This window comes from Cynocephalus volans, chromosome 17 (genome assembly GCF_027409185.1).
Source record: "Cynocephalus volans isolate mCynVol1 chromosome 17, mCynVol1.pri, whole genome shotgun sequence".
Taxonomy (NCBI): domain Eukaryota; kingdom Metazoa; phylum Chordata; class Mammalia; order Dermoptera; family Cynocephalidae; genus Cynocephalus; species Cynocephalus volans.
This window is the reverse complement of record NC_084476.1, coordinates 37,138,976-37,151,514: the sequence shown is the minus strand read 5'-3', so window position 1 is coordinate 37,151,514 and position 12,539 is coordinate 37,138,976.

Here is a 12,539-nt window from a genome sequence, read left to right as displayed (position 1 = left end):
CCCGAGTCTCTGGGACATATTCTATCTCAAAAGGGAGAATCTTCACAGCCTACTTTCAGGAGTCAGTGTGTCTGCACTAACTTGAACCTGTACTCCTAAATTGTAATAATGAATTCTCACCTTATTCCTGAGAACAAGCCTCTGAGAACTGAAAGCAAGCCCCTCACATGGAGATGGCAAAGAGCCAGGAATCAGGACCTTGAGCAAGGAGGTTGCAAAGCTGTGCTTGCTTCTGATCTGGCATCAGGTATCTCATATATCAGAGAGGCAACCACAGGAACTGGTAGTTTTGAAAGAGAGCCTACTCTGGCAGCATTAGAAGCCAGAGTGTTCTTATGCTTCTTACCTTTGGGCTGGGAGAACTGGGGGAAGGGTTTTGTGTCCATGATTGGGCCAGAGCACTAAGAGGGCAGCACCTGCCAGAGCCAGTGTGGTAATGGTAGTGAGGGGCTGCTAACTGTGCTGAAAGAGCCCCTAGGGAAGGTGAAGCTTAGTACTCTCCACTCAGCACTAATTCCTCCCTCCAAATAGCCCACTGGTTCAAACTCCTAGTTCCCCTAGTCTAGCCATCCCATGGGTCGCTCAGGCTCCAAGCCCCTGTTTTCCGACAATCACAAGCTATTCAGTAATAGCCAGTGTCTTCTTTATTTCTATCCTTCATTGTGCTAGACACAAAATATGTTAGATGGAGAATAATTTACAATCACTTACAACCTGCTTGTTTCAGACTGCCACTTGAGCACAAAACTGTGTGGGATAGCAGTTTCACAGAAGAAATAGACAGTTGCAAAGATGCCCAAAGTGATAATATTATCTCACATTTTTTTACAGTGTTTCACAGTTTGTCAGACATTTTCTCATGCATTATATATCAGTTGATTCTTACAATAAACCTAGTCTATATGCATATATGTGTGTATGCATATTATATATTATGTATGTAAAGTATTCATATATAGAAAATGTATAAAATTTTTATATCTATATCTATATATATAACTGAAGTGTGAGGCTTCCAGAAATAAAAACGACTTACCCAAGGTCATGTAATAAGTCAGAACAAGTGTCTCTTTATATTTCTTATGATCTCATTGTGTAATGTATTAGTTATGATTATCTCTGTTATTCACCAGAGTCTGTGAGTTCATTAAGCATAGAGTCCATAGCTTATTATGTTTTTTTGTCCTACATACCAATAGGTATGCAAATTTGTATGTATGTATAATGCATCTTTATAATGAATACTAAAACAACCAGCAATGTATCCACCACTTAGATTAGGAAATAGAATGCTTCTGTTACTGTGGAAGGCTCCCCTGTGTCCCTTCCCCATACCTTCTGCTCTCTCAGCCCTCTAATCACTATTCTGAATTTTGTCTTTACCATATAAATGTATCCCTAAAAATATGTTATTTACTTGTGTGTGTCATTTAACCTTATGTAAGTGGGTACATGGCTTATTTCCCCACACCTCCGTGCCCCCCCATCTTCCTACACAAATAGTGTCCTACACACAGAAGGATCATGGGCTAGCCTGGCTCTAGCGTGACCAGAAAGGATCTGCCTGCTCACCTTCATTTCCAAGGGACTGAAGAAGTCTGGTCAGAAGTTGGAGTTGGTTTCTGGGTGACAAATATCATGGGAACTAAACATCTTGGCATACCGAGCTGTATTGCATGAACATGCTGCCACTCCAGTGGAGCCCTTTGTAGCCACAAATCTGATCTTTTCAGTGGGAAAGTCCTAGTGGCTGCCTTACTACTTGAAGCTGGAGTCCCATTTTGGAGCTCAAACCTCTCTTCGCAAAGCCTTCCTTCTGAATCACTAGTGACAAGCAACGCCCACCCCCATACCCTTACACATGTCCCTCTCAAATTCCTGGAGAATTTATGCCACACTTTAACAACTATTTCAACAATGCAAGCAGTTCATGCAAACCTGAAGGTTTGTCACATTGTGGATTATAACCCATTAATGAGTTGTAAAGTCAGTTTAGTGGGTTCAGACCAGGATTTTTCAAAAATGAAATAGAATCGGGCATAACCTTGTCAAGCAGCCAGGATTACAAAATATCAGTATGTGTTCCCAGTAGCAAGGTAGCAAGGGGTAAATGTTATTTTGCAAAAATTTAGTGTTAGTTGTGTGTGTGTGTGTGTGTTTCCTGGGTCACGATGTAAAATGTATTTCTTACTACAGATCATGTTCAAAAAATGTGTGCAAGCCACTACTCGAGAGGAACCTTGCTGGGGACATTGGTTGCTGACACATCAACTATCTATATCACCTCTTCCCTACAGTAGGGTAACCTTGTGGTTTGGATGGGCTCTAGGAGTGGCATGAGTGGCCTAAACCAGTTACCATAATTCCAATTCAATCACCTTCATGATTGGTTCAGGGATGGGCAGTAATCTTAGGCCTACACCAACTAGGACATGCCATGCCCTGGCCACAGTGGGGGGACACATGATCCAAATAATCCAAAATCCATCTTCCAGAGAACCTAACCATATCCTTCAGTGGGCCTGGTAATCTTACAAATACATGCTTTGAAGAGGCCCAGTCTAGTCTGAAACACAAAAAGGCTATTCACTGTCCACCCCTCCCCCACCTCAGACCAGATCTTGCTGGAGAGGGAAAAGAAGAGACCAAAAAACAAACAAATAGGACACATCTTCCAAGGGATATCATCAATAACCTACTTATAAAAGTCATGGTTTGATTGCCCAAAAAACAGCTTTGTAGGTGACCACATGTTCCTTTCAAGCTCTAGGTTCTCCCAAGGAATAGTTTACATATTGGAAAAACTTAGACACTTAGGAGGCTGGATTCCTAGAGAAACAAAGACTTGAGAATCATCAGCATGTCCAGGCCAGGGAAAGCCAGGGGAATGTTTAAGTTTGTCCAGAGAGAGGTATAAGCCAAAGGGAGAAGACCTGGGACAGACCCTGTGGAGCAATAGTGCTGGGGGATGGACAGAAGAAAGGGTGGTCACAGAGAAGACCGACCCTACTGCACCGGTCCTGTTGTGTTATGGCGAACATGGACAGCACATCTCCCCGCCTGCTCCTCTCTGGCAGTCTGCCAAGACCTGATCCACATTTGCCTGCTAGACTCCCAGGGCTTTTGTGATCAAGCTCTGGCTAGTAGGAGATGCGGAGGGAGAAGTCTAACTGGATAGGCTTTAGAATGGGCAGAGGGCCTCTCTGAAGGAAAGACATCCAGGAAAGAGGATGGGGTGACATAGACCACATTTTGAGAGAAGATTTAAATGTAAACCCTTCTGGCACCATTAAGATTTTTTTTTTTCAAAAAAATCTAAAATGACTCTTTGGTGTTTTGAGGGGAGTCAGGTCATTGTTTCTCGTAATGAGACATTACGGTGAGAGGGCTAGGAGGTGGCCAACTGTATTGGAATTACAACACCAGGATAGGGAGTTAATTGTAAGTAGGCATCTCTTTCACTAAACTGTGAGAAAAAACAAGAGCTGGGCCGAGAAGAGGTGATCTATGAACGTTTGAGGGAGGGAGGAAGAGAGGATGAGTGGGAAGATCTCATGCTGTATTGAGTCCTGTTCCTCCAGGGGCACCTGTCCCTCCCCACCTAGCCCTGCTTATGAGGGCTACAGGAAAGAAATCAGTGCATCCGAGGAGCCTGAGCCTACACTGGCTTTTTATTGGAACTGGGAGGAAGGAACCCACCTCGGAAATAATATGGAGTCCTCTGTAAATGGAGCTCTGAAGTAGGATGTCGAGCAGAAACTTCCAGAAGCTCAGACACATTCTGTAAGATTGGTGGACATCCGGCATTTTCTTGTTTCATTTCCCTTAGCATCACAGTTCAATTCCTTTGGAAAGTACTTAATTGTGTCAACTATCTTACTGAAATTGAGGAAGGGGTTTGGGTTACATTTTGGAGCCTGAGGGAGGAGTCAAGAACCACGCTTTGGGGAGCTGGGTATGATGACTCAGGGGGCAGAGTTGGGGATGCTGGCCTTTCTGCCCACTTGAGCAGTGCTCATCCAGTGCTCAGGCTCTGAAATCTCTCCTAAAAATGTGCCCTGACCCTTGGCTTTGACTCTGTGAACTGTTTCCCAAAGTCTGGTTCCTGTAGTCAGCTCAGCACAGCTCAGCTGTGGCGTTATGAAGATGTTAGAGCTCTTGAAGGAACAACCCTTCCTTCCCTTTTTCTCAGAAGACGGCTGGGCACATCCTAGTTCTGATGGGCTTGAGTGTGGGAAATAGCATTTGCCGTGGATGGGATGAGCCTGCAAAACCCCTTCTGGCTCTCATTTGGTCCAGCAAGTTTCCGAGCTGACTCTGGTGCTGAGCACTGGGGATGTAGGAGGTCTTGACCCTCTTAGAGATTATAGTCCAGGGAGCATGTGGAGGGGTCAAAACCCAGAGAGATCATTAAGGGGTGTTGGTTTTGAGCAGGAGTCCTGGAATTCAGGATGCAGAGTGGCTGAGACATGGGAGGAGGGTAGTAATCCTCCCCTCGGGAGCACTCACTTTCCCCTTGGTGATGGTGGCAGTCAACAGCTGTTGGTCTTTGTCTGCGGAGCATCCCTTCTGGTGATAGGAACCTAGTGATGGTTCCTTTGAGAAATGACTCCTCCTCAACCATCCATGCCATGTGGGTCTGATGGGGTTGCCAAACACAGAGCCCAAAACCCTGGCTGCAGTGACTGATACAGGCAGGGGTTCTCAACATACGGCGGGACTGCACCCCACACCTTCCACAGTAAAAATGTCTGTGTGGGGGGTGGAGGGTATTTTTGTTGTTATTGTCACAGTGACTGAGGAACACTTCTGCCATTTAGTGGCCAGGGGTGCCAAACATCAGCAACATCCAGGACAGTGCCCCATAACAAAGAGTTGTCCTACTCAAAAGGCCAATAGCTTCTCTTTGGAGAAACCCTGACCCAAAGGATGGCACCTGGTCCCAGGTGGGCCAAGAAGACCTGTCCCTGGGGCTTTGATTAAGAAAGTCTGGGAAGAGAAGTTTTCTTTCTCTGGGTTCTCTGGCTTGGGTGAGTCTAAAGCCACGTTGGCCATCCCCTTCTGTTCCATAATGCGTACAAGAAGATGTCTGGAGGAGGGAACAAGGCCAACAGAGAGAAAAGGCTGAGATGGGAGAGGGAGATGAGAGCATGAGCGAGCTAATGACATCATCTGTCCTTGTTCTTTTCTGTTATGACAGCCAATTTTTTCCTCTTAAGCTCTTCTGAGTTGGATTCCTTTCTCTTAAAAGCCACAAAATCCTGACAACTCTGAGGCTTCAGGAAGCAATGTTCCTTCTTCCTGGTGATTGATACAAGGAATCCAGATCTTAGAAAGCAGCTTTAACTCTCTCTCTATTCTTCCCAAACCTCTCTCCATACTTTCAACAAATAAGGAAACAGGTCCAGAGAAGGGGCACACAGCAGATCAGTAACAGAGACTGAACTAGAAGTCAGATCTCTTGCCATTGATTTCTGCATGAACAACCTGCTCCTGTTTTATAAATAAAATCAAACGTAAGCTCCTGTCACTGAGGTGGGGATGCTACTATGTCCTTCATACCCCATTTGGCACTCAGGGGAATGCTGAGATACAGAAAAGGAAACTTTGCTCAGGTCCACTGGGAACTTTCAAGCTGGTTGGGGTCACCATTGCTGCCCAGATCCTATTGTTTTGGTTTAAAAAGTGGGATATTCAGATGGAATTGGGAACACAGGGCACATAAACTAAAGGGCAGAGAGTTTCAAGCCTGCTAAGGCTCATCCTACTTCTTCCTGGCTTTTCTAGGTGAAGCAATGCCCTCTGGAATCTCCCATTTTCCTTTTTGGCCCAGAGCATTCTTAGAGGATCCATGTGGCCAGGACACTATAATTAGATGAAGGTGGGATCCTTTGCCCTTCCTCTATTAGGTAGGAAGGATTTACACAAGGCTGGTACTTGCCTGATTTGGATGGGGGAAGGCTGCACTGGGGAAGACAGGGAACCTGCTCGTCTGTAAATGCTCTCCTGATACTGAACTTTAGGGCACACTTGGATCCTCTGGAATGCCCCCCTTCCCACTCCCCAACCCATTACACAGACAAACTTAAAAGTCACTGTCAGGTTGTTATTGCAGCAGAGTACAGTCTTAACTATTACAGGTATCAAAGGAATTCAAACAAAAGCTACTTGGCAATAGAGTACAAAAGAACTTCAGTTTCTGATGTTTTCTACACTTCTCTAAATTCGAGAATATGCCCACAAGTTCTCTCCGCTCCTCCTTCATTCAAGCTGATCTCTCCAAATGCTTGGGTTACTTAAGGGAAATTTTTTTAGCGTTTTTGAATATTTTGTTTTCACTTGAACTTTTGTTATGAATATACAACTTAAAACACACTAGGGACAAAGGATTTGTCCCCTACCATCTCGGCTTTAGAGGGATTTCTTGTGGTTTCTTAATTTAGGATCAGTTTGGTAAATGTCCCATGGATACTGGGAAACAGAAGGGGATTCTGCTTTTTGTGCATGTGAATTTGAGTGTGAGAGTGTGTATATGTGTGTGCATACTTAATATCAGGAGTTATCCTTGCTTATTTTTTGACTGCTTGAATTGACAAATAGAGCTGTATTAAGCTCTCTGCAGTACTGCGTGCATCTGTCAATTCTCTCAACAAATGCGGACACTGTTGTCTGGATGTATAGTTCTAAATGTGCATGTGCATGTGAGTGTGTGTGTGTGTGTGTGTGTGTGTGTGTGTGTGTAAGATTAAACTTGTGCAGGTCTCCTACAAAGAGGCTACATGGGCATGCATTCTATGTCTCATGGCCTTGTTTTTTTGTTTTTCTTTGTACTTTCTCACAATGAGTGATTAAAAGGAAATTCAAGCCATGAGGAAGGTGTAGTGACAACTTATTGAAAACTTTCAATTTGTCTTGACCACAAGGGAATATTCCTGATTGACTTGGGGAAAAGCCAAGCTGTCCCTGAGACAATGCAACCGTGAAAGGCAGACCGACAGGAGGAAAGAGTACTGGACTACGGGGGGCAGGCGGCAAACAAGGGCAGACTGAAAATTACATGCAGGCAGTCAGCTCCGGAGACTCTGACAAGGAGGCAAGATGTTTCGACAGACAAAGAGCAGCTGCAGATGCATGAAAAGTAGAGTGACAACTGCATTAAGGAGGTTGGTCCATACAGAGCAAAAACTTATCCACTGGGCTTGCTTTGGGCCTGAGATTCCAGTCCTGGAACGGGGAATGATAAGAGGGAGGCTGGGCCGGACTTGGAGAAATTGTGAACAACACAGGGGACCAAAGCAGCAGCCTAGACTTGGGTGCAAGGCAGAAGCCTAGTTCTCAGCCAGCTGAGGCTGTGTCCCAGGAAAGGAGGCTGGGACTGCTTAAAATCCAGGTGTGTAAGGGCAGGACTGGTGCTGGGAACTGCTACAAACAGAGCCACATGCTGTACTGTGGGACCATCTCTCAGGGGCGAAGAGAATATGCTCGAACCTGCTAGCTCCCAACCCTAACTCAGGGGGGCCAGGAAGTTGAATGCCATTTTAGTTCCTGGTGAGCTAGAGAGGGTGGTAAAGCCCAAAGGCTGTGGAAACAAGGAAAGCAGTGGTGAGGTGAAAGAGTTTCCTGCATCTCTGTCTGTCTTTGAAAGATCAAGCAGCCAAAAAATAAGCAAGGATTAACATGCGAAACACATATATACTTACACAAATTCACATGCACAAAAAGCAGAGTCCACTTCTGTTTTTCAGTATCCATGGGGCATTTACAAAATTAATAATAAATTAATAAATAAATAAATTCCACAGAGCAAAAGAAGTATTTGTCCACAGGTCAAATTCTTTATCTGTAGTTTGTTTAAAATTAGACATTCATAACAAAAGTCTTAGCAAAAACAAAACAATACAAAACACAAAACAAAATAAAACACAACATTTTCCTAAAGTAACCCAAGCATTTGGGGAAACCAGCTTGAAAGATGGGGATGGGAATAGGCAGTCTGTGAACATATTTTTAATGTTAGGGAAGCAGCGGAGACAATGCCAGAAGCTGAATTTCTCTTGCACTGTATTGGCAAAATAGCTTTTGTTTCCATCCTCTTCGATACCTATAACAGTTGCAATTGTGTTCTGCAATAAGAGGGAAACTGGTAGTGATTTTTCAGTTTGTGTCATGCAGGAGATTAGGTAGTAGGAGTTTTTGGTCCTGGTAACTGGTGAATTGACCTTCTCATTGAAATAAAAATGAAAAATGTAGGGGAAATATATCTTTCTAAATGCATTTATGAGCTGGCAAGAAAGTAAGAGACTCTTAGGCCAAAATACTAAGTGAAAGAAGGAGCTCGACAGGCTAATTGGAGCACTGTAGCTGGCTGTTGCTCTGAGGGCATTTATTGAACCAGATGAACTTGAGCTTCTGTGGTCTGGTCTCAGAGAGCACAAGGAATAGGAGACAAAGATCATGGACTAAGCAATGTCCCTGGACACTTCCCTATAAAGATGAGACCTCAAAGTTCTACATCCCCAGTGAAAGGATGAACCAGAAATAACTACTAATCCTATTAACTGCCAGGAAGTTGTAAGAGCCTAGGTGCTGAGCAAAAACAGAAAATTAATGTCATGAATGAAAATATGGAATCATAAGCTGTCTGTCCCTCATGTAGTTTGAAGCCAAAATTCATATTACCTGTGTGGTCCAAATAATAAACAAGTAAAAAATCTCAAGCCAGTAATTTAATTTAGAGTAATTAGAGACTGTAAGTGGTCCAGGAGGCAAAAATAAATGCAAATCTTCGATAGAAGAACCTGTCTTTATCTCAGACCTCTAAGAATTTCCATAAATAAAATCTCAAGGAAAATTAGAAGCTTTCAGAAAAAATAGTAATTTTACTTACAGAGTGGCACTGTGAATGAGAAACAACAAACAGCAGAAGACCCACAAGAATTCAAATACTGAAATTATCACACTCAAACACAACTATGAAATAACTATGATTGCTACGTTGTTTTTTTAAGAACACCAAATTGAAAAATATAATTTGAAATAAGTAACTATAAAGAAAGAAGCAGATTTGAAAAAGATCCAAATAGAACTTCTATAAATAAAAAATAAAATAATTGAAAGTCAAACTTCGTGGAAATAATAAACAATTAGAAAATAAAACTTAAAAAGCAACCCCATTTACAAATTTATTTCTAAGTAAGAACTTACCTAAAAATAAATTTAACAAATATTATGGGCTAGCTGGTTAGCTCAGTTGGTTAGATCGTGGTGCTAATAACACCAGGGTCAAGGTTTGGATCCCTGTACTGGCCAGCTGCCCAAAAAAGAAAACAAACAAACAAACAAAAACCCCTCAACAAATGTTATGAAAGACTCTTACCAATAAAAACTACAAAACATGTTGAGAGAAATTAAAGATCTGAATAGATGAAAGATATATTATGCTCATGGATGAGAAGATTCAATATTGTAAAGATATCAATTCTCCCCAAATTGATCTATAGATTCAATGTAATTCCAATAAAAATCCTGGCAGGCTTTTTTTTGTTTTTGTTTTTGTTTTGGAGATATTTACAAATTGTCACTAAAATTTATGTGGAACAGTAAATACCTTAGAATAAGCAAAACAATGCTGAAGAAAAAGAACAAAATTGGAGAATTTACAGTACTTGATTTTAAGACTTACCATAAAGTAAAAGTACAGTAATCAAGATAGGGATATTGGCATAAAGATAAACAAACAAACCAAGAGTAAATACAAGAAAGTCCAGAAATAGACCCACAAATATACAAATGATTTTTGACAAAGGCAGCAGTGTAATTCAATGTGGAAAGAAAAGTCTTTTCAACAAATCATGTTGGATCAACTGGATGTCAGAATGGAAAAAAACTGAACCTTAATTCACAGCTCACATTTTACATAAGAGTTAATTCAACATCACTTAAAGATGTAAATGTAGAAGTTAAGACTGTGAAACAACTAGAAGAACATGTACAAGAATATCTTTGTGATTGAAGGTAGGACACTAAAAATATTCCGTACTACACTGTGATGGTGGGTACATGTCATTGTACATTCGTCAAAACCTATAGAATGTACAACACCAAGAGTGAATCCAAATGTAAACTATGGACTTTGGGTTATAATGATGTGTCAATAGAGGTTCATGGACCGTAACAAATGTCACTCTGATGGGGGATGTCTGCAGTGGGGGAGGATGTGCATGGACGGGAGCAGGGGATATATGAGAACTCTGTAATTTCCACTCAATTTTGCTGTGAACCTAAAACTGCTCTAAAAAAGTCTATTAAAAAACAAAAGCAGCCAGAGAGAAAAGACAGATTACCTACAAAATAGAAACTATTGGCTATTATCTGATTTCCCATAAGCAAGACTGGAAGGCAGAGAGGGTGAAACATCTTCAACTGTTGAGGGAAAATAATTATCAACCTAGAATTCCGCGTATAGTAAAAATACTGTTCAAAAGTGAGGATTCAATAAAAACATTTTCAGTCAAAAACTAAGATCGTAGGCCACTACTAGACTCTCTGAAGGAAATTTGAGAGAATACACTCGTACTTCGGTCAGAATGAAAGTGATTTGAGATGGACAGTCTGAGAGATAAAAAGAGATAAAGATCACAAAACTGGTAAAAAAATGTAAAAATGAACATACTTATTCTCTTGATATCTATGTCCCTTTGCAATGTGATTTGCAGCTCCTTTTATCAAAAAAATGGAGTCTATTTCCCTACTCTTAGAATTTGGGTTCAGCCCAATTCATGTCCATAGCAATGGGATGTGACAGAAATGATGTGCCCGTTCCAAACCTAAAGCTAAAGTGGTGGGGACACTGTCACTCATTATCTTAGACCTTTCTTTTCTTTCTTTCTTTCCCAGTACCCCTGTACCCCGACCCTTCATCTTGGTGTTAGAATGAAGTGCTCTGACCAACTGAGCTAGCAGCCAGCTCTTATGTTAGAAGTTAGAACTGTCATTTTAACAAGCCCAGGATAGCCTGCTGGAGGATGAAAAACCACATGGAGGACCTGATCTAGACCATTATAGACCTGTTCAGTCCCCAGTTGACCTGTCACCTGACAGCAGATTCATATGCAGGTTCAGCTAAAATCAGCTTCAGTTGGCCTACACCAGAAAAAACTGTCCAGCCTACCCACAATCCCATGAAAAATAATACCTGGTTATTATTGTAAGCTAAGTTTTGAGGTGGTTTGTTATTCGGTTAGGAGCACCAAGAGTTAGCATAGTTAACAATGGTATAAATCAGTAATATCTTGTAGGTTAGGAAATAAGACACAAATAGAGTACACAATATGAGGGTACTTCAAACAGTTCATGAAAAAAATAAGGTTAAAAGATAATAGGAATCCATGAACTTTTTGAAATATCCTTTTAGATAGGATGGACATATGTCTAGAATTGAAGTATTCAAAGGTTGAAAAAAGGAAGAGATTTATTATTTTTTTATATATAATAAGAAATAAATAAGCATTCTAGAGCTGGTGCAGTTGCTCAAGGAATTTATCAAGGACCTAGACTCTCCATTTTTTTCCTTCTATTCCTAGTTTTGGCTGTCACCCTAATATTTATGAGATGGCTGCTGTACCTCCAGTCATTGCAACTGTGTTCCAGGTAGAAAGAAAGTGAGAATGTGATGAGTCTGTCTCTTTTTCATGGGGAACAATATCTTTCCTACAAGTTTCACCTTGTGGAAAGTAGTTTTCTGCTTAACATTTCACCGGCCAGAATTCAGTCACATGGCCTTACTTTGGTGCAGGAAGCTTGGGAAATTAGGAATTTTTTTTTTTACCTAGGTGAACTGTTTTCCAAAAGGAATCAGGATTCTGTTATAAAGCAAATGTAGGCGTCTTTGCTCTCTGTTTTGATTAAAATATCTTACTTAAAGGAATAATCCAAAAGGAAAAGCAAATAATGTACTCACCATAAAAATTGAGAGGTAGCACTGTGCAGGGTATGAGGCACTGGATGAGTCACCTAGTTCTAGCTCTGCAGCTGACTTGCTGAGGGACTGATCCTCAGCCCTTTAAATCAAGACATTGAAGTAACCAACCTGTAAGCCATCTGGGAGTCTATAGAGAATTCGAAGGGAATTAACATTTATGACAGATTTCTTATGTGCAATAATAGCTCATTAGACCTCACAACAAATAGATGAGTAGGTGTCATTATCAGAAAGATCACTGGTGGATGCTAAATCTCAGAAAGATCAAGTAGTGTTCACAGACCCACATCTAGTGAGTGGCAGAGCCAGAATCCCAAAGCCAGAGGCTTCTTTTCACTCCCCACCCTTTCTCAAAAGGCAAATAAGCTCATGCATTTTTATTTACTAAATTTTAAGTAAACCAGTGTCTAAACCAGTGTCTTTCGAAGTGGTCCTGGTGCCACCTTCAGCAGAATCACCTGAAGTGTTTATTACAAATGCAGGTTCCTGGATCTCCTCCAGATAAACTGAAGCAGACTTTCTAGGTCCTGAATCCCAGGAATCTGCATTATTAAATCTC